This window comes from Peromyscus maniculatus, chromosome 4 (assembly GCF_049852395.1).
Source record: "Peromyscus maniculatus bairdii isolate BWxNUB_F1_BW_parent chromosome 4, HU_Pman_BW_mat_3.1, whole genome shotgun sequence".
Lineage (NCBI taxonomy): Eukaryota > Metazoa > Chordata > Mammalia > Rodentia > Cricetidae > Peromyscus > Peromyscus maniculatus.
In genome coordinates, this window is record NC_134855.1 from 3,897,143 (window position 1) to 3,924,244 (window position 27,102).

General features: G+C 50.7%; 1 long non-coding RNA gene across 1 annotated transcript; it reads right to left on the minus strand.

The window, feature by feature from the left end:
* Positions 1–13,305: 13,305 nt before the first annotated feature.
* Positions 13,306–15,850, minus strand: LOC121828565 (uncharacterized). The gene is made up of 3 exons (XR_006070963.2): positions 15,618–15,850; positions 15,338–15,448; positions 13,306–14,463 (listed from the first exon to the last, which is right to left on the minus strand). It is a non-coding gene; the product is annotated as an uncharacterized LOC121828565 (long non-coding RNA).
* Between the last annotated feature and the right edge of the window lie 11,252 nt (positions 15,851–27,102).

A 27,102-nucleotide genomic window follows, 5' to 3' on the forward strand; every position in this document is an offset into this window, starting at 1 on the left:
TTTTAAATGGCTGCGGCAAAGTCCATTAGCATCTTGGTGGCCAAAACAATTGGAAGTCAGCTATGATACCTAAAGTTGGGCATGGCCTCAGATTGACAGGTCTGTGGTGTACTGTCTGCCGCGGTTGACTCCCCGGGTCTTACCTAAGTAACACTCACGGAGCACTTGCACTGTGCCAAGTGCTGCTTCGCACAAGTCCACTCCTCTGTGTCCAGAGCCGTTTGTAAGTGGTGCTGTTGACTGGAGAGACAACCGATTGCTCTACCAGAGGACTCAGGCTCAGTTTCCAGCACCCACATCAGCTGCATCACAACCATCTGTAACGCCCAGGGGATCCAGCACCTCTGGACTGTGGGCACTCACACATATGTGGCATACACATGATTTAAAATAAAGTTTTTAGCCAAGCAGTGGTGGAGCACATCCTTAATCTCAGCATTTGAGAGGCAGAGGCAGGCAGATCTCTATGAGTTCAAGACCAGACTAAAGAGCTAGTTCCAGGACAGGCTTCAAAGCTACACAGAGAATAAAGTTTTAAGGAAAAAAAAAAACATCAACTAGCCCATTTCATAGGCAAGAGAGGTAATGCTTAGGTAGGGGTGAAGAGGGCCCCGCCCCCTCGAGAAGTGCATACAGGGTACAAGTGAAGGGTTTTCTGGTCCTGATGGCCATACTCATCCATTAACACCTTTTGCAGTTCATAGCCTTGGATACCCATTGAATTATCTAGAAACCTGTAAATACTGGTATCTGGGTCCCACCCTCCAGAAGTTCTGATTTCCTTGATCTGTGATGTGGACTGACAGGGGTTTGAAAACTCCCTTGAGGTGAAACCAAGGTATAAGGCTCTGAGCTGATTTTGTATATGGAAGCCAGTCCGAAGGTCGCTTTCTAGCTGAGCAGGAGGTGGCTAAGCTGAGATCTGAACCGGTTCCAGCCGACAGCGAAGCCTGTAGACAGCCCTATGTAAGTGCACACGCAGCACAGGGACGATTCTGGTCAGTAGGTCTGAAGTGAGACCAAGCTTTCTAAGAGCAGACTACTGACACCTCATTGGGTAACAAAAGGATAAACCGTTTGTAGGGTACAAGAAGCTGGCTTGATCTAGCTTGCTTCAGGTGGCCTGTGGAGTGCCAGTGACTCCCCAAATGCTAACCTGCTTCTGTAGAAATACAACAATGCAGCCCAAACTGTTAATGTCTTCAAATTCAATTCTAGGATGTTTTAACTTTTACCCAAGTTGGACAGGAGCTCTGTCCCCCACCCTCCCCACCTTGCTTTGAATTCCTTGAACAAAGGAACCCGCGCTGGGCTTTCCTGTACCCTTCTTGATGGGATCACACACCACAGCCTTCTAGGACAGAAAGTCTAGGCAGTTAAAGATAATAATTTCTTACAACAAATGCATGTCTCGATGTCAGTAGGTAAAAGGTCACAGGACAATTGGAAAGCCGTTAGCGTGAAGGTCCCTGAGCAGGGTGTCAAATGGCAGGAACTCTGGCTTGGCTTGAGGAGAGTGGGACCAATTCCTTGCATTCCCAAAGGAAACCTATCTGCCCTTCCCCCTGCCAAGCCCGTTCCTGTCTTCCCTATCTGAGTCCACACTGTCTCCATCCTCCCAGTGTCAAAACATGAGACGCATCTTTGGCTCCTTCTGCTTCTTCCTCTCCCGCTCACAACCCAACACCAAGCCCTGCCGAGTCTCTTCTGTGGCCTCACATTGGCTGCTTCCTCTTTATCTCCCTGTCCTCGCCCTAGGCTGCTGCTTTGTTTCCCTGGCCTGGATTATTGAAACAGTTTTCTAACCGTGGTCCAGTCCATCTCGCAGTTGGCTGTGTGTGCTTCTGCTGCCCCGAACCTTCAGTGGCCCCCTGCGAAGGAAAGCACAAACGCTTGCTGGCGTTCTGACTCTCCATAATCCGCCCTAGGTTGGCCATGTTTATCTTCATCTGATGATGAGCCCTGTGCTCTAGAGAGGGCCTAGATTGCTTTCCACTTTTTTTTCCGGTGCTGGGGGTCAAACCCAGGACTTCCTGTATGCTAATTAAGCCTTCCCACCAAGCTACATTCCCAGTCAGATTTTTACTTTTCGTGTTTGAGACATGATCTTAACTAACTTGCTCAGGCTGGCGTTGAATTCACTGTAGCCCAGGCCTGCCTTGAACTTGGTGATCTTCCTGTTTAAGCTTCTTGAGTAACTGGGATTACAGGCCTGTGCCGTCAGATCCAGGAGTCTAGATGCTTTCCAAAGTTTAAGTCTATATGGCTGCTATCTTGCCAGGAAACCATCCTTCTCCCCTCCCTGCCTCTTGAACCTCTAGCCATCTCTCAAGACAGACACTAGTGTGTCTTCCCCAGGAAGCATTGTCTTCCTACATCCAGAAGTGGTCTTTCCTGCCCCATTGTTCCCGTGACACGGTGTACTGTGTGATAGCTGAGCATAAGAGCTCTGGAATCCCGTGGTTTGGATTGGATGCAGGCTCTACCACTGCACAGCTGTGACCCTACACAAGGCTCTTAACTGCACTATACCTTAGAGATGAGGAGCACAGAGATGATATCTACTGTCTGGTGTGGCCATGTGTATTTGGTGAATTACACACAACATGCAGCCTGCAATGTTGACAGATGCGGTGTTAGCAGCATCCGAACACATGTGATATGAGTGTCTCGGCACTGGATGTTACCTCCCTTGTTCCCAAACTACAAAGGCTAAATGTCTATCTTATTTTACCTTCTATGTCCTGATGCCCCACTGCATGACAGACATCTAGGAAATGGCTAATTGACCACTACATTTATCTTTCCAAAGCTCATGCTCACTCCCCCAAACAAATTCCTTCTATGTAGAAATGTGCTTAATTCATTCACATTAAATTGTTTCCTTACAGGTGCCAAATCCTGGGTGAAAGACTTTGGTGTAATGAAGGTTGTACTCTTATGCCATGAAACAGGCCATGAAGTCCTTGGGTTTTCAAGAGTTGCATACAACAGCTAAGTCTGGTGCCTTGTGCCTATAATCCAAGCATTGGGAAGGCTGAGGCAGGAGGATCACTGCAGGCTTCAAGTGAAACCTGAGCTGCAGAGTGAGACCTTGTCTCAAAACACAATGTCAATTAAAAAAAAAAAAAACAACTAAACAAGACAAATCGTTTCTACCACATAGGAAAATCTCATTTGGAGTTGTGCTGTCCTGATGAGTCTTAAGCATTTGTAATATAAATCCCAAGTCACTTCTTTTTGTAATAATGAAAAGCCCAGTGTGTTGGCACATGCCTTGTTACTTTACTGTTGCTGTGATAAAACACCATGACCAATGCAACCCATAGCAGGGACAGTTTATTTGGGCTTACAGTTCCAGAGAAGTAAGAGTCCATCGTGTTGGGGAGGTATGGCAGCAAATGGAGGCATGGCAGCAGGAAGAGGAAGCAGTATCACAATCTGGAAATTTTCTCCTCCAAAGAGATTGCTTTTTAATTTAGCCTCAGGCAAGTTCTTAGGACAAGGGCAGAAGATAGCCAGATTCTTTGGCAAAATATCACAGCTGCTGTCAAATCCCTTGCTTCCCTCACAAGCCGCCTGAGCCAGGACTCTCTCGGCACTACCCTCTTCCAGGATCCTCCTAGGATGCCCCATTAAGTTCTGCTCACTGTAGTCAAGCACTTTTCTCACCCGAAGTTCCAAAGTCTTTCATATTCCTCCGATAAACAACGTGGTCAGGCTTCAGCAACAGCCCCCTCTGTGGTTCCAACTTCTATATTAGTTACTTTCCCGTTGCTGTAATAAAGCACCATGACCAGGGAAGCTTATAGAAGAAAGGTTTTGCTTGACTTATGGTTCCAGAGGTAAGAGGCTACTGTGGTAGAGAGGCATGCATAGTGAGCAGCACAGTGAGCAGCAGGCTGGCCACAGGAGCAGGAAGCTGAGATCACATCCTCAACCAACAGCAGGAGGGAGAGAGTGGACTGGAAGTGACATGAGCATTCAAACTCTCAAGGCCCACCCCCGTGATGCACTTCCCCCAGCAGGCCTGCACCTCCTAATAACCTCTCCAAACAGCACCACCAACTAGGGATCGAGTGTTTGAATGCTTGAGTCTGTGAGCAACATTTCCCATTCAAACCATGTGTCTCAGTTAGGGTTTCTGTTGCTGGGAAGAGACACCATGACCACAGTAATTCTTATAAAGGAAAACATTTAATTGGGGCTGGCTTACAGCTTCAGAGGTTTAGTCTATATCAAGCATATTGGCATGCAGACAGACATGGTGCTAGAGAAGGAGCTGAGAGTTCTACATCTAGATCCACAAACAGCAGAAAACTGGCTTGAGCTTGTGAGCCCTCAAGGCCCACCCCCTGATGGCACTCTTCCTCCATCAAGGCCCCACGTTGCTGTGGGATGGTCTATATGTCAAATTACTCTGATTGGTCAATAAATAAAACACTGATTGGCCAGTGGCTAGGCAGGAAGTATAGGCGGGACTAACAGAGAGGAGAAAAAGAAAGGACAGGAAGGCAGAAGGAGTCACTGCCAGCCACCGCCAGGACAAGCAGCATGTGAAGTTGCCGGTAAGCCACGAGCCATGTGGCAAGGTATAGATTTATGGAAATGGATTAATTTAAGCTATAAGAACAGTTAGCAAGAAGCGTGCCACGGCCATACAGTTTGTAAGTAATATAAGTCTCTGTGTTTACTTGGTTGGGTCTGAGCAGCTGTGGGACTGGCAGGTGACAAAGATTTGTCCTGACTGTGGGCCAGGCAGGAAAACTCTAGCTACAACACGTCCTAGTAGTGCCACTGCCTATGGGCCAAGCATTCAAATGTGAGTCTGTGGCAGCATTCCTATTCAAACCACCATGCTACCACACACCTGTAATCCCAGCACTTAGCAGGTGGAGACAGGAAGTATGATCATAGAAGATCAAGGCCATCCTCAGCTGCATAACAAGTTCAAGGGCAGACAAGGCTAGATGAAACTCTCTCAGAAAAAGTTACTGAAATTTGCAAGTGTGGAATTCCTTCACCCACATGACATGGTAGATCTGGGAAGCAATGCCCAACGCCTGGCTCCAATGGCCATGCTCTTGCCCTTCAGGGTCATCAGGCTTTAAGCCCGGGATGCACATTAAAAGCACCTTCTCCCCAGCCATTCCACCCTCTGCTACGCTGCATGGGCCTATGCTAATCAAAACCTTCAGAGGTTCCTGAATGCATTCCCATACCCCATAATAGTCTGGCCCTCACCCTTGCCCTTTTACCCCTCCCTAACCTCTCTTGGCTGCATCTCTACCTTCTACAAAACACCGCTTTTGGAATACTGATATCTGTATCCATCCCATGAGATTCAGCTTTACTTGGTCTGGAGTATGGATTGGGCATACATATTGTGATTAAATGATACCATGCTTGCTCATTTATATTCATACATGCTCTGTTCAGTGGGAGGAAGGCGGTGGAGTTGCAGGTGAACTCTGGGGATACATTAATTATTCTGCCAACCACTATTTTACAGTCTGCGGTTGCCATGCAGTCATAAGTGACAAACACGTGGGAGGCAGTACACACAGGTGAACACAAAACTAGGCGGGTTGAGGTTATGATAACTCCTGAGACGGAGCTGCACAGGGAATGCATGAGAACAGAGTGGGCAGTGGAGGGGAGGGGTATTTGAGAAAGACCTGGTAGAAAACCACCCCAGTCTGAGGGAATAGCAGGACCAACAGCCCAGAGGCAGGAACAAAAAGTTGCTCTGACAGAAGTCTGGCTTGGTGTGTGAAACACAGGTATATGGATGCCGGTGCAGCTTATCGACTTGTGCTTTTATTCTGACAGAGACATTTCCTGTCATGGCGTCTCCATAGTCTGCTGCACAAAGTCCAGATGCAGTGTGTGTGACTGCTCGTGTCCCTAGAGTCAGATTTAGAAGTGTTCTGCTTGAGGCCTGACCGTTGCACCCTGATATTCATCCACCTGTGCCTTTCCACTTGCTGCAGCCTCTGCCCAAAATGTCTCTCCACCTCTTCTTGGGGGATCATCCCTTCAAGACTCTGCTCAAAACAAACCATGTCCCCTCTGTGAAGCACCACCTTCCTTCTGTTCAGGGACATTTGTACACGCTGCCCTCCTCCTGCTCATGAGCTGGAAAGCCACCTTGTTCCCCACTGTTCTGCCCCTTCAGATGCTGTCAGCACTTGAGGAGAATGTTGAATGCATGCTCCACCACCAAAACGTCCTCCAAGAAGAGCAGCCTGGGTCATCAAGAAACGTGAACCATCTGCAGAATCCACAAGGGGAGGGCCAGGCATTCTAACGTGATGATTGGCACTGCTGGAGAAAAGAGGAACTCGCCATTTTTGTTTTGTTTTGTTTTTCTTATCAAAGCCCAGAATTCCCGAGGCAGTCTCGGGAGAAATGCCACCTGTGAACTGAAGGAAGGAGACATAAAAGGTCACATTAGGCTGTTGTAATAAGGAATATAATTGCATCCCAGTATTCCTTTAATTTGAGGGTAGAATGCAAATGAAGCAGGCATGCCCTTTCTGGAAGCCTTATTTTAATCAATTCTGTTGCTCTAGTGGAAGAGTTGATGTTTAAAAGAAAATGATAATAACATTCCTTTCTCTTGCCATCAAAATGGGGGCATGATATGATATGACAGCTTGATTTAAAGGCATTGTTTATGTAATCATCTGTGGGACATACAGTTTATGTTACTGTTGTGGCTTCCAAAGATCTGTGGGTCCCAGGGCTTAACTTAAGTAGAAGAACTCTTGGGAAAATTCTTTAGTACCTGACCTACCATATCAGAGTGACAGATAACAATGCAAAGAGGATGCCGAGGCAGGGGAATTTTGCCCACTCCATCTCTAACTTCCTTACATGACCCTAACAGGTTACCTTTATCTCTGAGTCTGATTCCTTAACTATGTAATGAAAGACTGGAGGAAGTGAGCATCTGGGCTCTTTTCTACATCAAGAATTATGTGTCACAGGTGATTTGAAACTGGGGAAGGGTACTTGGGTTTAAAAGGCTCAAGCAAGGATGGGAGCTAGGGGATAGGAAGAAGAGGGGTAGAGGAAAGGTTAACCAAAACTAAGGATGTATAAAAAAGCCTTATGGAAGGAAGCTCACTATTGTGTAAGCTAACTAAAATACCCAACTTTTAAAAAAACAGAATTGGAATGGAGGTGCTCAGCATGGGTGGTAGTGCTTCCCCCAGAAGACATGGCCATCAAATGAAAGTCTTAGTGCCCACTTGTTCAACTATTCATAATAGCCAGAACCTGGGAACAACCTCGATGCCCCTCAACCGAAGACTGGATAAAGAAACTGTGGTACATATACACAATGGAGTACTACTCAGCAGTAAAAAACAGTGACAGCATGAAATTTGCAGGCAAATGTATAAAACTAGAAAATATCATCCTGGGTGAGGTAACCCAGACTCAGAAAGACAAACATGGTATGTACTCACCCGTAAGTGGATACTAGATGTAAAGCAAAGGATAACCAGACTACAACCCACAGCTCCATAGAAGCTAGGTAACAAGGAGGACCCTAAGAGGGATGCATGGATCGCCCTGGGAAGGGGAAATAGATGAGATCTTCATGAGTAAACTGGGGAGGGGGGGTGCAATGGAGGGTGAGGGATAGGGGATGAGAACATGAGGAAATGGGATGGTTGAGCTGGAACAGGGATAGGGTAAGAGAGCGAGGAAAGAGATAGCATGATAGAGGGAGACATCACAGGGATAGGGAGAAACAGGGTGCTAGGGAAGTTCCCAGGAATACACAAGGATGACCCCACCTTAAACTACTAGCAGTAGTAGAGAGGGTGCCTGAACTGGCCTACTCTGGTAATCAGATTGGTGACTACCCTGTCATCATAGAGCCTTCATCCAGTAACTGATGGAAGCAGATGCAGAGATCCACAGCCAAACCCCAGGCCAAGCTCAGGAAGTCCAGTCAAAGAGAGGGAAGAAGGATTCTATGAGCTAGGGGCATCAAGTCCATGATGGGGAAACCTACAGAGACAATTGAACCAAGCCAGTGGGAACTCATGAACTTTGGACCGACAGCTGTGGAGCCTGCATGGGACTGGACTGGGCCCTCTGCATGGGGGAGACAGTTGTGTAGCTTGGTCTGTTTGAGGGGCCCCTGACAATGGGAATAGGATCTATCCCTGGTGCTTGAACTGGCTTTTTGGAGACCATTGCCTATAGTGGAACACCTTGCACAGCCTTGATGCAGGGGGAAGGCCTTGGACCTGCCTCAGCTGAATGTGCTGGGCTTTGCTGACTCCCCATGGGAAGCCATACCTTTTTGGAGGAGGGGATGAGGAGTGGGCTGGTGGGAGAAGGCTGGGGAGGTAATGGGGAGAGGGAGGAGGGGGTATCTGTGGTTGGTATGTGGAATGAATAAAAAATTTCTTAATAGAAAAAAGTCTTAGTGCCAATGTGGGTACCTCTACATGAGTATTGGTCACAGGGGTCCCAGAGAGCCCCCAGTATAGGTCATTGCCATTCCTCTTGGTTGCCCACCAGAACTAGATGGTAAGATCCTATTGCTGAAGACACAGCACACTCTGTTTACAGCATGTTGAGAAATCAGGTTGGAACTGACCCAGAAAGTTTTTCCCTGCTGGCTAGCTTCCATAGTGTCAAAAAGTGTTATGCAGGCTGCTGGGGGCGGGGGGGGGGTCATCACAGTAGGGACCCTTCATGCTATCATACCAACTTGCCAAGCAAGATGTGCCTATGGAGGCAGTAATGGCATGATTGTTACAGAGGTAACCAATGCTTTCTGATTGTGTCTGACATCTGTGCTACAAGAGAGAATTCACATCTCATACTGTACACCTGGTCAAAAGCCAAGATTCAGGAGACCAGAGGCTCTAGGGAGGAGAGCCTATTGTCCTGCTAACCAGACATGTTTGTCAAACTGCCTTCTAAATATTTATGCTGAAATCTATAGATTAGTGTTGCTCTCAACCTTGGTCAGAGAAGCTGTAGTGAGCAGCAGTTAGTGCAGAGATTTATAAATGCTTGAAGTGCAGAGAAAACTATGTTAAGTGCTCAGCCCTAAACGAGGCATCCATGTCAGTTCTGCAAGGCTCAGGGAGTATTGTGGAAGAGGAGGTAAAAAGGATGTCAGAGCTGGAGGATGGTGGAGAGCGCTATGGAATACTGGCTTCTGGTTGTAACAGGACCATTGTACCCATGGCCCCACAGCGCCGTGGCCCCAAGGAGCTGTGGTTACCTGCACAAGATCAAGCTAGTCAATGGTTCCAGTGTGGAGGGGAAGGGCTCATGAGGATCTGCCCCTAGCTGGAGTGGGGCAGGAACATGAAGGTAGAGGAGCAGGTGTATGTGGAGGTTTGCAGGGGTCCAAGAGGAGTGGAGGGAGCATATGATCAAGATACATTGCATACAGCTATGAAATTGTCAGAGTAAGTAAAAATTTTTCAAAAGGAATTTCATGTAACATGTTTTGTCTTTTGGCTAACCTACTGGAGGTACCTATAGGATTCTGATGATTCTCTCAAATTAGATCTAATCACCTGGGTGATTCATTTTGGACATTTAAATAAGATTTAAAAAAAAGACCTTTGGGTCTCTATTTTATTTTTATGTATGTGTGCATTTTGTTCATGTGTGTGTATGCAGGTGCATACACACGTGTGTACACATGGATACCAGAAGACAACTGCTGTGGGATGGTCTGTATGTCAAATGCTCTGATTGGTCAATAAATAAAACACTGATTAGCCAGTGGCCAGGCAGGAAGTATAGGTGGGACTAACAGAGAGGAGACTTGAGAGAACAGGAAGATGGGAGGAGACACTGCCAGCTGCCGCCATGACAAGCAGCATGTGAAGATGCCGGTAAGCCACGAGCCATGTGTCAAGGTATAGATTTATAGAAATGGATTAATTTAAGATGTAAGAACTGGATAGCTAGAAGCCTGAGCCATTAGGCCAAACAGTTTAAACAATGTAAGTCTCTATGTGCTTACTCTGTTGGGTCAAAGTGGCCGTGGACTGGAGGGTGAGAGAGATTTGTCCTGACTGTGGGCCAGGCAGGACTGGAGAAGACTCCAGCTACAGACAACCTCATCCTCAGAACACCATCCATTTTTTATTTTTTTTTTTTAGATAAGTCTCTCATTGGCCTGGAGCTCACCAACTAGGCTAGCCAGCAAGACTCAGGGATCACCTTGTCTAGCTCTCCAGCGCTGGGATTATAAGCATGTGTCATCAGGCCTGGTGTGGTAGCACACAACTTTAATCCCAGCACTTTGGAGGCAGAGGCAGGTGGATCTCTGTGAGTTCGAGGCCAGCCTGGTCTACAGAGTGAGTCTCTGGACAGCCAGAGCTATATAATAGAGAGACCCTGTCTTACAAAACCAAAAGCCCAGAATCATAACCAACAAACACCCTCCTACACACAATGTAAAACAAGTGCATGCCATGGTGCCCACACTTTACATGGGTTCCGGGGATTTCATTCAGGCCCTCCAGCTTGTACAGAAAGCACTCTGCTGGCTAAGCTGTCTCCCCAGCCCTGGGTTTAAACAGACCGCCCACACTGACATTCGAAGCTGTGGAAGAACTGAGATCTCCATTTCCACTTGCCTCATTGAAATTTCATGAAATTTTATTACTGTTTGAGGTTTAGGAAGCTTTTAAAAAAGATTTTATGTTTTATTTATGTATGTGTTCCTGTGAATATATGTACAAGTGCATAAGGGTGGCCTAAAATGTGGATGCTGGAACTGAACACGGGTCCTGTGTAGGAGCACCAAGTGCTCGTAACGGCTGAGCCATCTCTCTAGGCCTACTCATGTGGTCAGACCTTCTTTGTGGGACTGTCAGCCCCCAAATAACGACACGGAGAATTCTTACTAATTATGAAAGCTTGGCCATCAGCTTAAGCTTGTCCTACTAGCTCTTATAACCTAAATTAACCTGCTTTTATTAATCTATGTTCTGCCACGTCGCTTGGTTATTACTCCTCTGTACCATATGTCTGACCTCTTCAGTGTCACCCTGGTGTCTCTCCACCTCTCTTCTACCTTGAGTTTTCTCCCTCCCCGGAAACCCCACCTAGCTATTGGCCACTTAGCTCTTTATTAAACCAATCACAGTGATACATCTTCACACAGTGTAAACAAATATCCCTAAACATACTAGGAAGCATTTGACCTTAAAAAACAACAGAGAACCCTTTTGGAAATCATCTCCTGCTTGAACTGTTTCTCACTGAACAAACTGGAGTCAGAGAAATCCTTTGGCTTCTTGGGTTCCTCATGGTGAGCCTGGAGGCCGACTCCAGGGACTGGGAAGATTAGCCTGAGGGTGTGAGGCACCGCAGGTGGCCTGCTAGAGGAGGTCCAGGTCTGAGGAGCCAGGGAGGCAGGTGTGCGTCAAGAACTTGAGAGTGTATGCAGGGGACACATGTGCTTTGGAGAATCCACAAGGCTACGGGGGACAAGAGGAGAGACTCAACTAACCAGCGCCTGGCATGTCTAACCAGTGATCAGAACAAGTCACATTAAAACCACAAGGTTTTTGTTCAGCAAAAGATGTAAAAACCTGATAATATCATGTATTGGCCCAGATATGGCAATCATAATGGATATATCGATGCTTTATGTCCAGAAGGTTCATCTATCAAAATACACAGTGGGCGTATAATTCCGCACCTCTAAAGTGATACTGCAGAAATGCGGATTGCGGTGTGTGGAGAGGTACTATAAGGGTTTCAGTGAAATGTTGTTTGTAAGAAACAGAGAAGGGAAACATCTAGGGGCTCACCAGTGACAGGACAGCCCCTGACTGTGGTAGCTCTGTCCCACACAAGCCTGAGCATCCATGAATAGCTCTGGAGTGACTCTGGCATGAGTCGGGAATTATCTCTGGCCTGTAGCTCTTGTCTGTGCTAAGGTCGTGGTGATTATCTGTCGCCCTTTCTGCACTTGAGTCTTCTCCCATCAGGGCTGCACATTTTATCTCTGACTTCACGCTCCGCTTTGCTCTGAATTGTGGGTTGGGAGTTGGTGTGAAGAAGGTTCTGGAGGGACTGGGTGGGGCGCAAATAGAGAGGAATGGGACTCACTCAAGGCCGCACAACTCTAAGCTTATTTAGCAAGCACAGTCCAAATGGCAGTGCTGGTGACTAACGAGACGGTTTTGTGTCTTCTGTGAGCCTTGAGAAACATTCCTCAGAGGTTCCATTGCCCGCTCTGCAGAATGATGAGACAACGGAGCTTGCTGGCCCTCTGGGTGGCTTTGCTAACTCAATAACAAGACGACGAGGACGACGAGGACGACAGTACACTGCCTGGTACCCAGCAGATGTGTGGCAGATGCGCCCTCACTGAGGTGGCAGGTGCACCCAGCAGCGGGTGAAGAAACCACCTAGAAGAGCAGCAGAGTGGAGGCTCTCCAGGGGACGGGACACAGGGCTCACAGAACACAATGCTGCAGCCACAGGCCGCCTGAACCGCGGGCCCCCAGCACTGAGCTCCCTGTGAGTCAGTGCTGGCCTAATTGGTGGACAATGGCGTTAATGAAAAGGCCATGTTTCTTGACAAAAGCACCCACCCCGCTTCCAAGCCGGGAGACAGCTTGAACCACTTGTGCCCCTCCCCTCTTTCGGGGAGGACTCCAGTCTGTTGGGGAGCTGGGGACACAGACGCCCTCTAATGCTGGGTGTAGGCTTCCACTCACTGGCAAGTTCGTGTTCCACAAACAGCAGTGTGGGGGAACCGGGAGAGGCCAGTAACTCCCTTTGTTTTACGGTGGGGGAGGTGAGCCCCCAAGATGGAAAAGGGTCTATTTGTAGTGACATTAGGGTTGAGCCTAGGTTCTGCTTCCCTCACGTTGGACAACCTGTGGGCTGTGGCTAGATAATTTTGTGACAGGAGGCCTGGGCAACAGAGAGAGAAGGCTTGGAGGCAGGGGGTCCCTGGGAGCAAAGACCAGAGAGGGGAATTGTAAAGGCACCGTGGACACAATAATAACAACAATGTTTTGGTGATGCTCATGGTTGCTGGCATTTGCTGGGCACCTACTTTTTGGCCAGGCACTGAACCAAGTGGCTTACATTGTCTATTTCTCACAGTGACACCTAACATAGGTAGTATTTTTACCCTATTTTACAGATGGAGAAAATGAATCTCAGACAGACCACATCATTGTCCCAGGTTACATGCTACCATTCAGTGTCAGATTTCATTTGTCCTTTTTCATTTCTGTTGTTGTGATGAAACAGCCTGACAAAAAACAACTTAGAAAGAAAGGGTTTGTTTCAGTTTGTAATTCCTCGCCGGGCGGCACAGTGGCAGGAGCTCGCTGGACACCCACAGTCAAGAGCAGAGAGAATCGCTTGTTCGCTTGCTTGCTTACTTCTCAGCTCAGTTTTCCCGTTCTTACCCAGTTCAGGGAATGAAACTGCCCACAGTGGACTGAGCTGCCCGCAGGCCAAGCTGGTGTAGACAACCCTCATTAAGACTGTTCTCCCCAGGTGACTCTGGGTTGTATGGAGTTGATAATTAAAGCCAACCACCAATTGTGTTTGAGCCTTAAGCTATAAGTCTGAATCAGTCTTCACATATAGCATATATAGGTGATCACATGGACATAGTTGGTAATTAGTAACCTTGACAATTCCTGCCATTTAGAGCTGGCTGGAATTTTCTGAATGACTGCAAAAAGGCAAGTTTCCAGAGCATCTGTTACCTGAGCCCAGTGAGTTAGCTGCTTTTGCTATTCCTGTTCCTGTCCCTAACGGTCACAGAAGTTCTGCTAGGTGAGGATGTGCCCCCATCTTCAGATGGGAAGCAGAGTAAGGCGGCCGGTCCACAGGAGCACAGTCGTGCTGGTGGCAGAGCAGGACACCGGACTAAGAGATAAGCATAAAGGATGGCCTGGCCAGGTCTCAGGAGGTGGGGAGGGATGGGCAGGACCAAGCACAGGGCAGCAGCCCCTTCCTGGCTTCCTGACAGCACCATTGTTTGAAGCCGGGTTCTTGGACATCCAGGAAATGGGCGACATCACTCCCAACAAAGGAGAGGAAACTGCCTGAATGTTTCAGCTCCACCTCACAAGCTGGCCCTGGGGCTGGAGATGGGAGCCTGGCCAAGGCAGCTTGACCCTCGACTTGGCCAGGCCATTCAGCCCCCACCCTGTGTCTGCCAGCCAGTTCCAAACTCTTCCAGCACTGACCAGCAGGCCTTCCTGCCCTAGAAGCATCCACAAGCCCCAGGGGTTTTCTTTTCTGTGAGAGCTGTGGCTCTGGGGTCTTGCTGGGTGGACAGTGCCTTCTTTGCCTGATGGCCAGACACCAATGCACCCTTAATTCTGGATGCCAAGCCTGGCCCCTGGGGGCTCCCCATCTGTGCAGGGGCAGAACATATGAGCCAGGGCTGTTCTGGGTCTCTTCAAAGGACTCCTGTTGGATCTGAAAAAGAAACAATGTCCGAGTCCCCAAAGGAGGGGCTTCATCAAGATCGAGACAAGTCACTATGTAAGGCAGAACTCGGAGGGTGGGGGGAGTGGGGTTGAGGGGGTAGGGAGTGGGGGGTGGGGGTGTCTCTACTGGGCTCTAGAGTCAGTGAGACTTGGGTTCAAATCCAGACCCTCTCTCTTAGCCATATGACCTTGAGTAAATCACTGTCTCTTGGAGCTTTTGTCCCTCTCCTATGAGACGCAGGCTGTAAATGCTCCTTGGCAGTTTCGGGGATTAAATGGGGTCATGGGACACTAGATATGTACCAACATACAATTTCTTTTTCCACACCCAGGTAAGAATTGGAGGGAGATGGAGAACCGGACATTGTGGAATCCTGATTCAGAAGCCCAAGGCTCTGGGTGGAGAATAAAGATAAATGTTGTTAGTGAACCTTCCTGAGCAGGTATGAAATAGGACCCACCACATAGCAGCAGAAGTCTGGGCCTGGCACTTGTCACACTTGCAGGTCCCCATTGCTCAGGGTTACAGCCCAGGACCCATCACACTGCAGCAGAGGTCTGAGCCTGGCACTTGCAGGTCCCTGTTGCCCAGGGTTACAGCCACGGAAAGCTTGGCTGGGTCTAGAATAGGAACCACAACCCAGGCTCCTCTGGTCTGGGGCACCAGGTATGTGAGGCCCAGTGATGGTAGGTACACCTTCCCTCTGGACAAGACAGGCTTCCTCTGACTTGAAGGTCCCGGGATGTGAGAGCCCCCTCTCTGCTCCCTTGATCCCTAGCTCCCTAAGGCTAGAGATCCAGGGAACCGAAGGGAGGCTGGGCCACCTGTTGGCTGGTTCCACATGCTGTCTGTCCCTCCTTACCTTCCTCTCCTGGCCATTCAGCATCTGTGTTCATGCAGCTGACCTTGGCCTTTTTCTCTACCTCTCTGACTTGAAGCTCTCCTTCTGCCAGGCCGAGATTAAACCATCCACCTGTTGTGAAGGCAAGGATTTGTCCTACACCATCCATCCAATCTACAGACAATTAGCTGAGCACTTGATACAAGGAATGCCATTGCCTGAGCCTCTACAGAGACCCAGTCAGGAAACATCTCAGGGGTGAGAAAATGGAGGTTCAGAGAGAGGAAGAGATGATCTTTACCCAAGACCTCGCCAGGTGTGGCGACTTATGGGGAACCAGAACTTCCGTCCCTGCTTCAAGTCCAGAGCAGTCGTTTTTCAACTACCAGTTTTCAGCCCTGCCATGGGGAGGGAGGGGAGGCAGGACAGGCAGGAAGAGAGGGGAAGAGCTAAAAGGCTTCCCCATACCCCCTCCTCCCAGCCTCCCACCGAAGGGAACGAATCTCCAGGAAGCCCAGCGGGTGTCCGGGTCCCAGCGCTGATTACAGGAGATGGCACGAGGGCCTGGCGGTTGCCATGGCAACTTCCTGAATCACAGAGCCTGTTCCCGCTGAGGCTCTGGAAAATCAGACATACCTGGGCAGCCACTGAGGCCAACTAGGTCTCTCCTAGAGGGAAACGATTCGTGGAAACGTGGCTTGCCTGCTCACAGAAAGTCGGCACACGCGTGTGTGAGCCACGGTGGCTGCAGGTGTACAGCCGGGGCGAACGTAGCTGGGCGCAAAGCTCCCGGGCCACACAGAAGCGCTTTGGGATGAGAACAAATCAACGCCGGGGGGCGCTAGAGAGCAGGCCAGGGAAGTGCCAGACGAAGAAGAAAGTTGGCAGAGCCTGGGGTCATGCCTGGTTTTGCAGGCTTCGCTAAAGAACTTGTCCCTAAACCTAGAGGTATTAGGGAATCAGGGAGGGCTTTGAATCAGTGAGGTGGCCTGGCAGGACATGAGATTCCCCCCAACTGCTCACAAAGGATGAGTCAAAGGGGCGAGCCTGAAGGCAGGGGGACCAGTGTAAGTGATGGTGTTACTGCCTGGTTCAGCCTTGTTCCTATCAGTGTTTGCCCTTCTAATAAAGGTCATTTGTTGCTCCAAACGCTAGTCTCTTGCCTCTCTTTCCCTTTAGGATGCGAGCTCACAAGAGCAGAGGAGTTGATGGCTTTTTTTCCACTGAGGTTCTTACTAAGCTCCAAGAAGAGCCTGGGATATCAGTTTCCTGGGTGAATGAATGAGGCCTGGGTGAGGGGGGTGGAGAGTAGAAAGAGGAGATGCAGAGACATGACACAGAAAGTGATTGGCAGGACTAAGGTGAAGGCCTCAGTCAGATGGGAGATGGATGTCCAAGGCCTCCAATACTCGTGAACTGATAGTTTTGGCCCCACTCAGAGGAGATCAGGTGATTCCTGGCAGGACAGAAGTGGGGGGCTGGAGAGGGAGACTGAGGCAGAGACCATGGGTTGTCCTGGACCTGAGTACATTGGGAGGGCCACAAAGGATGGTTTTAGGTGAATGAGGAACTTCTGATAAAAACACAGTGCAGACCTCAGGGGCAAGTATACACAGCAGCCTACATATTCTAGGGAGGCTAGGGATGCAGCTTGTTGGTGGGGCATTAACATGGTCTTCCTGTAAAGCACTATAAAGAGAAAGGGATAAAGAATCAGATGAGGTAGGGTTGGCAACGTATTTTACTTCATCCCACACAGCCACATGATGACCTCAACAGGTTATCAACAGGAATCATCCAGGAACTAGTTCACCTTCCTCTTTTTGGGTACAAAGTCTTGGCAAAATTGTGTGTGTGTGCTGTGCAGCACATCCCAGTTTGGAGCAGTCACTGGCCAAGGGCTGGAGGCCACATGATCAGTGCCACCATATCAGACAGCACAGGTAGGTGCTGGAGCCCATCCACCTGCAATGAGGCTCTGGTTGGGGCCCCAGGGACACCAGCCTGGCTGGGGATGGGGAGGTGGAGAGAAGGCGATGCCAGGGCCTATGAGCCCCTCGGTCCCCTGCCCTGTTGCTTTCTTCGGTTCATTCCTCATCCATCTGTTTGTATGATAGACTTCCATTGAACCTCTACTGTGTATGAGGCATGGTACACAGTACCATGTACATGCTGGGCTACAGTAATAAACACAGGATTTGTTTGATATGTGTGTGTGTGTTGTTGTTGTTGAAGTACACAGGTGTGCATACTCATGTGTGGGTGCTAAAGGTAGACAGCAGATCCTCTCTCGCCCTCTGCTTTATCATGTTTTCATTAATTTGGCTCTTTGACAATTGCACACATGTACACACTGCATTCTGCTCACTCTCCCCCACTCACTCTTTCCTCCCTGCACTGCTACCTCACCTTCCCACCTGTCTCCTCCTCAGACTCCTGACTTTTGGTTTGGTTTTGTGACTCATTCAGCTTAGCCAGGGCTGCCTGTGTGGCCATTAGGTTGAGACCACCCACTGAGCCTGGTGGGCTCACTCGTGGACAACTGAAAGCCACGATTGTCACATTCCTTGAATCTATCAGCAGTGAGGGTGGGTAACTCCTCCCCCATGCTTGCTGGGATGGAGCCATTCTTGTGCAGATCCAGTGCAATCCAAGGCTGTTGAAAGTTCATGACTGCGATGGCTGTGTGTTCAGAAGGTGGCGTTTCACAGCCTCTCTCCCTATCTGCCAGTTCTTGCCTTCTGCCCCTTCCAGTGTTCCTGGAGCCTTGGAAGCAGTGGTAGAAAAGTCTCGTGTAGGGCTGAGCTTCATCAACTTTATTTTTGAGACTGGATCTCTCTCTCACTGAATCTAGAGCTTACTAATTCAACTAGACTAACTGTGCAACAAGTCCCAAGGGATCCTCCTGTCTCCATCCATCATGCAGCTGGGGGTACAGTTAGGTACTGAGGTTAGAACTCAGCCCTGAGAGTAGTCATTCTCAGGTGAAGAGGCGGATGCCCAGAGAAGGTGAGTGTCTTTCTGGGGTCACACAATCTTTTATTGCTCTGCGTTACATGAGTAACCAAGATGTGAGTAAAACTCCAAGGGAGGAGGTCAGAGACCTGGTGGCATCTACTACCCATCAGTGACGTAACACAGGGGTGGAAGCAGGGCCCGGGATCGCCGTGTGAGGCCACGTGTTCAAGCCCTGCGACCTTGGGGAAGATGACCCGACCTTCTAAGTTTCAAAGTTATCTTGATAAAATGGGCAAACTAGCCTATCTCCCCACTGGCCACATGATGGGCACAAAGGCACATGGCGTGTTAGAAAGGGTGGCACAAGGCTTTGGGAAAAGATCCATTTTCTAAAATGTACCACCAACTCTATGTTTTACATTGGAACCCTGACTCTGACTTGGTTGCCTCCAGCAGGGGCTTCTCATGAGTGAAACTCTGGGATGTGTGTCTGGGGCCTGTGGTTCGGGAGGGAGTGTCTTCCTTTAGGATCTCTTTTGTCTTACCGTGCCAAGTAAATTAAATAGCTCTTCTTCACAGACGAGGAACCCAAGTCACAGAGAAACTTGATGACACGCTCCAGCCAGGAAATAGCCATGTAGCTTTTAACCTTGGCTTCCCTGTCCAGAGGCATCGCATCTGTCTTCAGCCTAGCATGTGAAGGTGATGATTTGTCTCCAGAGGTCACAGTACAAATAGCCTGTCCCTCATGGGCTGGGGTCAGCATGCATCGTGCATACAGGGACATTGGCAGGGGCCAGGAGGCTGCGGGCCAGGCGTGGCCGGATCCACAGGTTGAAGACTGTTCCTCTGGGCTTCCGGACTCCGTGCCTTCCACTGCAGCCCCTTCCCTAGGCCACCTCCCTTCCTGGCCCGGTGCTGGGGGTGACCATCGGGTGGAGTGGCATCCGGGCTGGGCTAGAACTGTGAAGAGAGTGTCTGGGCAGAGACTGATGGCCTGTCATTTGGCTGCCGGCACATCCTCAAATTCTTTGTCTCTTCAAGTGGGGACTTGGTGGGGGTGGGGAAGAGAGACAGAGCAGAAGAAACGGGAGGTGGAGACAGTATGGGGTTGTGAGTGCCTCCATAGTCTGCTGCCCCGCTGTTGGGTAGCCTGAAGACTTGGTCTAGAGTGTGTGTGTGTGTGTGTGTGTGTGTGTGTGTGTGTGTGTGTGTGTCTGTCTGTCTGTCTGTCTGTCTGTTTGGGGGAGTCAGGCCCTGATTCTCAGCTTTGAGGCTAGATATGACTTCAAAACCCTGCCTCTGCCCCTCACTCTCAGGAGCACCTCTAGCCAGTCTTTTTCTGGTTTCCTGTCCCAGGCCTCTGTGTCTCCATCTAGGCAATGGGTCTGAAGCTCTGACTTGTGCTCCATGTAAAATTGGGTTGATCAGAGCGTTTGACCCTGGCGTTCCAGACAACTCTCTCCGTAGCTAGGACAGCAGGGGCTGAATCAGCACCCTCCAAGGGAAGAAGTGAAAGGCTGGAAGAGAGAGTCTTCCCTACTGAGGAACCTGCCAGGAGGGCAAAGCCAGGCTGGCAGCCCTGGGACGGGGTAGACAAGGAGGCAAAGGCAACAGAGCTGTCATCTGTCTCGAGAGAAACAGCCTGCCATTATTGGGGTCTCCTCCACACATGGTTCCCATTGGATCTCCTGGACCCCAAAGGTTCTGTCTCCAGTGCTCCCACAGCCTGGATTCCCATCCCTGAGCCACAGCTTGGCAGCTCCAGCCACCACTGTAGGCTTCCCACAAGCTTGTCTGCACCTGGGCTTGTGTGGACAGACTTAGTCATGCGCACACAAGCACAGCCACCCCAGGCACAGAGCCCTGCCCACGGCACACACCAACTTGTAGAATTACAAGTGCCCCGGGGCAGGCTGAACTGCCAGCAAGCAGAGACCCCCTTTGTTCCCACCACCACCACCACCACATGCAAGTATGCCCCTTTGTGGGGAGCCCAGGACAGGGCTCAGCTTTCCCAGAATCCCTTGAGCTGTCAAAGGCATACAGTATCCCAGAAGGCTGTCTTGATGGCGATGCTGGGATGAAGGGTCCTTTGCAGGGTCCCTGACACCCTTTTTGATAAAAAACAAAAACAAAAAAACAAAAGAAAAAACAAAAAACCCAAAACTAGATGGCTGGGGAGCATTCTCCAGCTCCTGGAGCTTCAGCAACAAAAGCTGTAACCATTTTTATTCTCTCCGAAGCTGCTCTAGGGGGAAACTGAGGCTTGGAAAGAGGAGCCAGGATGGCCCTAGGACAAGGCTGGGGGTCAGAGGCAGATTCAATGGCGTGTCGGTGGATTTCCCAAATGCGTGCTGACAGTGGACCCTGCAGCTAGCCCCCTTCCCCCTTCATCCCAGCACCCAAGGGCTCCCGGGCACAAAGCCACTTGGCGGCGCTCGAGGGGGCGCGCGTAGGAGCGCGCGCGACGGCCCGCGCCTTCGGCCAAGATGTTCCCTCTCTGCATGATTGACAGATTCGAGTGCCGAGAAACAAAATTGTTTATGCGCTAATGAATAAGGCCCTGATTGCAAGATCCTGTTTGGAAAATTATAGTGCGGCGGCGGCGGCGGCGGCCGCGGCGGCCCAATTACAGCCCGCGCTGCATATTCATTTCGTCTCTCCTTTGCATGGAGATGAACGGGCGGCCCCGAGCCCTGCAAAGGCAACGCCAAATTTAGTCCCAGGTTCCGCACTCCTCCGCGCCATTGTCTGCCCGGACCACCTGCCTCCTGCCGGCCTGATTGCCCGCGAGGGCGCAGAGAGGGAGGCCAAGAAAGTTCTCCCTGCCCCCTCCTCCGGGCACCCCCCTCCCGCCCTTCCCCTGTCCCCGACTCTTGGGGTCTCTCCTTCTCCCTCTCCTTTTCCCTTTTTCCGCGCACCACACACTTTCTGACTCTTTTCAGCTCCCCAACTCCGTGTGTGCCTCCCCCAGGTATAGGACGTGAACCCAGGCTGGGATGTAGCCCAGTGGTAGAGCTCATGCTTCGCATGCACCAGACCCCGGGGGCCGCCCCTAGCACCAGAAGAATGAGTAAATAGAATGTGGAACACGCAAAGGAATGTCAGTCATTTCTCCTCCCTGTCCCAGCTGCAGAAATTCCCTGGGCTCAGGGATTCTAGGCCGTAGGAGTGAGCAGGGGCAGGAAGGGAGTCGCTGTTGCACTGCCCTCCCCCATGAGGCACATCCCAAGGCTTCAGAGGTCCCTCTCTGTCCTGTGCCCTACACTGCTGGCCTGCAGCTGCCCTTCCCGGCACAGCTAACTCACCCTTCTCTTCCCAGGCAGGAGACAGCTCTCTCCCAGGAGCACCCTGCTTCCAAGCACGTCCTGATATAGCTACTAGCATAGCAACTGACCTCCTTTCCTCAGGTCTGACCTGAGAAGCTCCCAAGGCTGGCTGAGTCACCAAAGGTCCTGGTGTGGGGGTCAGGGCTGGGAAAAAAAAAAAAAACAAAACAATCCTCTGCCTTGTGGGATTTGCTAACCCATCATCTGCGTTGTTGGGTGTTGGCGGCCCTAATGGGTGTGAGACTGGGAGAGAGTGCCTTGAACCTCCAGCCTATATGGGTCCCATCAGCCAGGTCAGCCTGGATTCTGGCCAGTGACAAGAACCACTGGTCCTTCTCAAGGTCGTTGCTCTGGTTGACAATGTGCAGGAGGCCTGGATGTAGTCAGTAAGGCTCAATCAGATGTGTCCAACTTTTCCTTTGCCCAGGCTAGCTTAAACTCCTTGTGTAGCTGGGGATGGCCTAGAGTTTCAGATCGTCTTATCTCTACCTCCTGAGAGCTGGAGTTAGAAGTATGTGCCACCATGCTCATATCAAGTAAGCACGTCACCAACTGAGCTTCAGTCTCAGGCTCCACCCCCTGTAAAACACTATTTTTGTTTATGTGTGTTTGTGTGTACCTTCTTGAGTGTATACACATTGCATGTGTTCAGCTGCTCAGCGAGGTCAGAGGGCACCCAGTCTCTTGGAACGAGAGTCACAGGCTGTCTTCGAGCCACCTGGTGTGGGCGTTGGGATCGGAATCCAAGCCCAGATCCCTGAGAGAGCAGTATGCACTCTTACTATCAAGCCGTCTCTCCAGCTGTCCATCTGCTTGGCACCACCATGTAATACTGTCATCAACAAAGTTCATGCACAAAATCATACAACTGAGCTACAGAATAAAAAAAATTAGAGCAACCACTTCTCAAACTCTTTCTTAATGTTTTAAAGACGCTTATAATTTTGTGTTGAGCAGAATTCATAACTCTCCTGGTCATGTGCAGTCTGTGTAACAGAGGTGGACACTAAAAATTATGGTGGTCCAGGCTCTCCATCCTGCCTTCCTGCCCAGAAGTCCACAAAATGACTAGATTGGGAGGCACTGATGTGAGCAAAAATGGGCACCACAAACACTCCAACCTGCCAGGAGACACACAATGTCACACACAAAGTCTCTCTCTCTCTCTCTCTCTCTCTCTCTCTCTCTCTCTCTCTCTCTCTCTCTCTCTCTCTCTCTCTCTCTCTCTCTCTCTCTCTCTCTCTCTCTCTCTCTCTCTCTCTCTCTCTCTCTCTCTCTCTCTCTCTCTCTCTCTCTCTCTCTCTCACACACACACCTAACTTCTCCTCAAAAGACCTCAGTGTCCAGACACAAAGACGGCCTTCCCAGGCCATGAGTGGGACAGCACTGCCCCCTGGTGGTTATTCTGGAGTTCTGCTGTGTTCCGCCCACAGGTACCCGGAGTCAGAGAAATAGGACTTCCATAGATAGGGCTCAGAAGGGATCAAGTATTTAAGTGTCCCTAAAGGCAACATCTGTTCCTCTCATTCCAATTCCCTATTGCCGTCCCCCAGGTACAGAACTTGCTCATAGCAAGACCCATTCAGCGGTTGGGAGAGCACAGGAACTCCTGTCCTGGGAGGCAGAAAAGCTGGGCCTTCTGTGGTAGAATGGACAAGATCAGGGGTCACGTCCAGCCCTCCTTTATCTCCACCTCAGCCCAGCCGCTCTCCCACTGTGTTTCTTCAGCAGCCATCTCAGCACCTGGAGCATGAGGTAACCTTGGATGCCAGGAAGGAGGCTACCTCTGGACATCTCGAAGGCCACCACAGGGAGCACGCACTTACCCTGGGAGCAACAGGGGGTCTGTGGACAAGAGAGGGTCAAATGGCTTGAGGAGATGAGAGGCAGGACAGCTCGGAGGGAAGCAGTGATGCGGATCGGGGTGAGGGTGAGAGATGGATGTCTAGGAGATTCCCAGTTTCGTAGTTGTGGAGAAAATTGACCTCCCAGCCTTGGGGAGGGATCGGCCTTGGAGACGGGAAGCTGAAGGACTACAGGGTGGGGGACAGTGTGTCTGGTCTGGCACTGCCGAGCCCAAGAGCCAGGAGACGTCCAGGGTGGTGTGGTTTGGATATGAGGTGCCTCCTACAGGAGCTCTGGGTTGAAGATGGGGTCTCTGGCTTTGAGAGGCGATCAGTCATGAGGGTGCTAACGGCACCAGTGAATTTATGTAAATGTGGCTGTATTAAGCTGGTTAAGTGGGCTGGTCTAAGCTAGCGCATAGTTGGCTAGAGCTGGTCATGGGGGTCGCTGGTCCCTGGTCCCTTCTGCCTCCCTGCTGCCTTCACCATGAAGTGAGCAGCCTTCCATCATAATGTTTCAGCTCTGCCTCAGGCCCACAGACTGAAACTATGTGCCAAAACGAATCCATCCTCCATGAAGTGTCTTTATTTTTCAGGTAACTTGTTACAATGATATAGGGTGACTAATACAGGTTTTGTCTGGAAGGCAGTGACATCAGGAAAAAAGTCATGTATGACTTCGACATCTACGGACAGGTGGCTGAAGACAGTGAGGAGCCACTGAGGTAGGGTCCCTGAGGGCCCTAAGAACCGAAGATGGATGGTACTCATCCCACCCCACACATGTGCTACACAAACCTGTGTCTCACCAAATGGACCAGATCTTAGACACTGCCATCTTTGGTGCTCCTGGTCTGAAAGTTCCATGTGACCCCTGGCTGCGCGGGGACCAAGCTTCCATACAAGCAAGAACAGGAGGCCATGGGCTAAGGAAACCCCCACAGGCAGGGACAAAGAGACCTGGAAGACCAGAGACAGCCAAGAAGGACCAACCAGGGAGGTAGGAGGACCATCCAGGAGGCCTAGGACAGGGAGGGTTTCGAGAAAGCCATGTCAAAAACAAGAGGGTCGGAGGGGATGAGGGGTGAGGACCTGCCCAGCTGCGGCTGTGGAGGACCCTTTGAGGCCTGAAGGTAATGCGCACTCAGCAGCAGCTCTAACCTGGTCCATCTTCCCGCCCTAGGGGAGCAACCTTGGGTGAGGACATTTCAGAGTGGGAAGTAGGAAGGAGATCGGACCCTAGGACAGAACTGAGGTGAGTTTTCCCAGGAAGAGACAAAGGAAGCCAACACATCACGTAAGCCTGGGCTGCCAGACTGCAGTTTACCCTATGACCACTAGAGAGCAGCAAAAGCGGGTCCTGCCTTGAGCAGGCTTCTTCGTCTAAGGACTAGGTGGGTATCCAGATCTTAGCTTCAACTGTAGCGTGTCCTTGGGCTACCGGGGCCCGTTTCTTTTTTGAAAGGTGAAGCAGTTGGGCACCGATATCTTTGCAACTCTTCCCTCTGCAGCTTGTATCTCCACTCAGTCCAGCGAGACAGCCCCACAGTCAAAGGCACAGATAGTGCGGGTGAGTACAGAGTAGGGCTGTAAGCGAGCTGGTTGAGGGAAAACCGCACGGTCCCACAAACTCTGGTTAAAGCTGCCGGTGACCAGTCTCTGACGGCACCTCTGGCTTCCTTTCCAGGAGTGCTGGGGGAGCGCCCCCACGGTAGCATTCTCTGTGATGTGTCCATGCTCATGCCCTCCTGTGGGCCCATCTGAACAACCTCGAGTTGACTTTCCCAACTTCATTATCCTCAGATACGCCCCCACCCACCCCTCCGAGCTGCCTCTGATGCCAAGGGTCTGGATGGGTGGTTCTGACCACAGTGTTGTGATCGGACCCCCAGAGAAGCTGTTATTCTTGGGGCTCACTAGAGATGAAGGGGAGGGATGGCCTCCCCTTCCTACGTCTGATGGAGCACAGCCTCAGGTGCTCACTCCTGATGAAATGGTGGGCTAACCAGAGCCAGAGACAGTGTTTCCCACAGAAGCTAAGCCAACCCTAGGCAGCCTGGGCTGAAAGGCAGGGTAGCACCCACGGGACTCACAGTTGGCTAGAAGAGGCTTCCCTGCTGCGTGCCCTGGAACCAGACAGCCCTCTCTAGCCTTTGCAGGGAAACATACCCAGGATTCTGGGCAGCATCGCAGACGGGATAACCTTAACATTGGTGTGCAAAGGGGAAACCCCGGGCCATCCACGTGACCCATGGGGCCCAATCCTTCTCTTAGAGCCCACTGGGGTTCCAGATTTGAGAGTGATCTAACTCAGTAGGATCTTGGTACTAACGTTTTGGATTGGGGATTAGAAGGGCTAATCTAAAAGCTGTAATCACAAGAGTGTGACCTCTCCTTCCCAGGTGGCTGCAGGCAAAGTACCCTCCTGTCCCTGAGCAGCCATTCTACCCATGGCCAGGCCTTCAGAGTGCCCCTCTCCCGCTGCTCCACTGTCCTCTAGGATCCAGGCTGAGATGGATCCTACACTCTTTCAGCTGCTCTGAGCCCTGGCTGGTGACGGGAGCCAGCAGGTACTGGCCCTGTGAACCACTGAGAACTAGGCTGGGCTTTGTGAAGCACTCTGAGGGCCAAGCCAGCTGGGATGTGGTGGGTGCTGTTCACCCACCCACCAGCTCACCTGCTCACTAGCTGATCTCATAGGAGCCTCCGCCTCCCTCCTGAGTCTCCTGCTCTGGTGACTGAGCCTGAGACACGAGAGCCAGGCCGAGCTGCTCCTCAGCCAGGAGGGAGGCTGTGCAGCACTGGTCCTGCCTAAGCTGTTGGTGATTCTTCAGACTGGAAGCTCCTCTTCACTTCTATGCTGGCCCCTCCCACACTCTTGCTTCGGGGCCTGTGCACCTGTGGGGCAGCCTTCCCCATCTGAGGCTCTGCATTCCAGGAGTGCAGGCTTGGAATGGGAGCGGTGGAGTAGCCCCAGGCTGCACCTGTTCCCCGGGATCCCTGGGTCAGCTTTAAGCAGTCTCTTCTCCCTCTGTGTGTCCTGCAGGCTCTGCAGTCTCCAGAGCTGCGGGCAGCAGCCTTGCTTTCTCTGGCCTGTGTTATCCATGCTGCTCACCAGCCCCTCCCACCATGCAGTGAGTGCTGAATTTGTGGCCAGATTGACCTCCAAGGCCTAGGCTGCACCATGACCACTGTGTTGTCTGGCTCTGCACCACAGAAAAGACATGTGTGCACTGCCCTGAGTGCAGGGGAGTCCTTTGGGTGCAGCCACACACAGAGATGTGAGCACCGGCCGGCTCATGCACACAGCTGCACACCCAGGGTGTAAGTGCAGACAAGGACACATAATGATTGAGAGCTGGTATGTCTGTAGAAGCAGGTACATGCAGTCAGGAGCACAGACGCTATGGGAGAACAGAGTTCCCCCTGTATGCACAGATCCCCATGTGGTATGCACGTTTGCCATGCTTATTCACAAGTGGAGGTGCCCAGGAACACCAATGCTGAGCTGTGCTTACAAGAACATCCGGGAACCAGGGAAACATAATTTATTAGCTCTGGGCACAAACTGCTTCTTCAAGCCACTCTTATAGGGCTTCCTGATATGGGGCAGATGGAGCCCTAGCAGGGCTAGAGCGGGAACGTTCCCTTT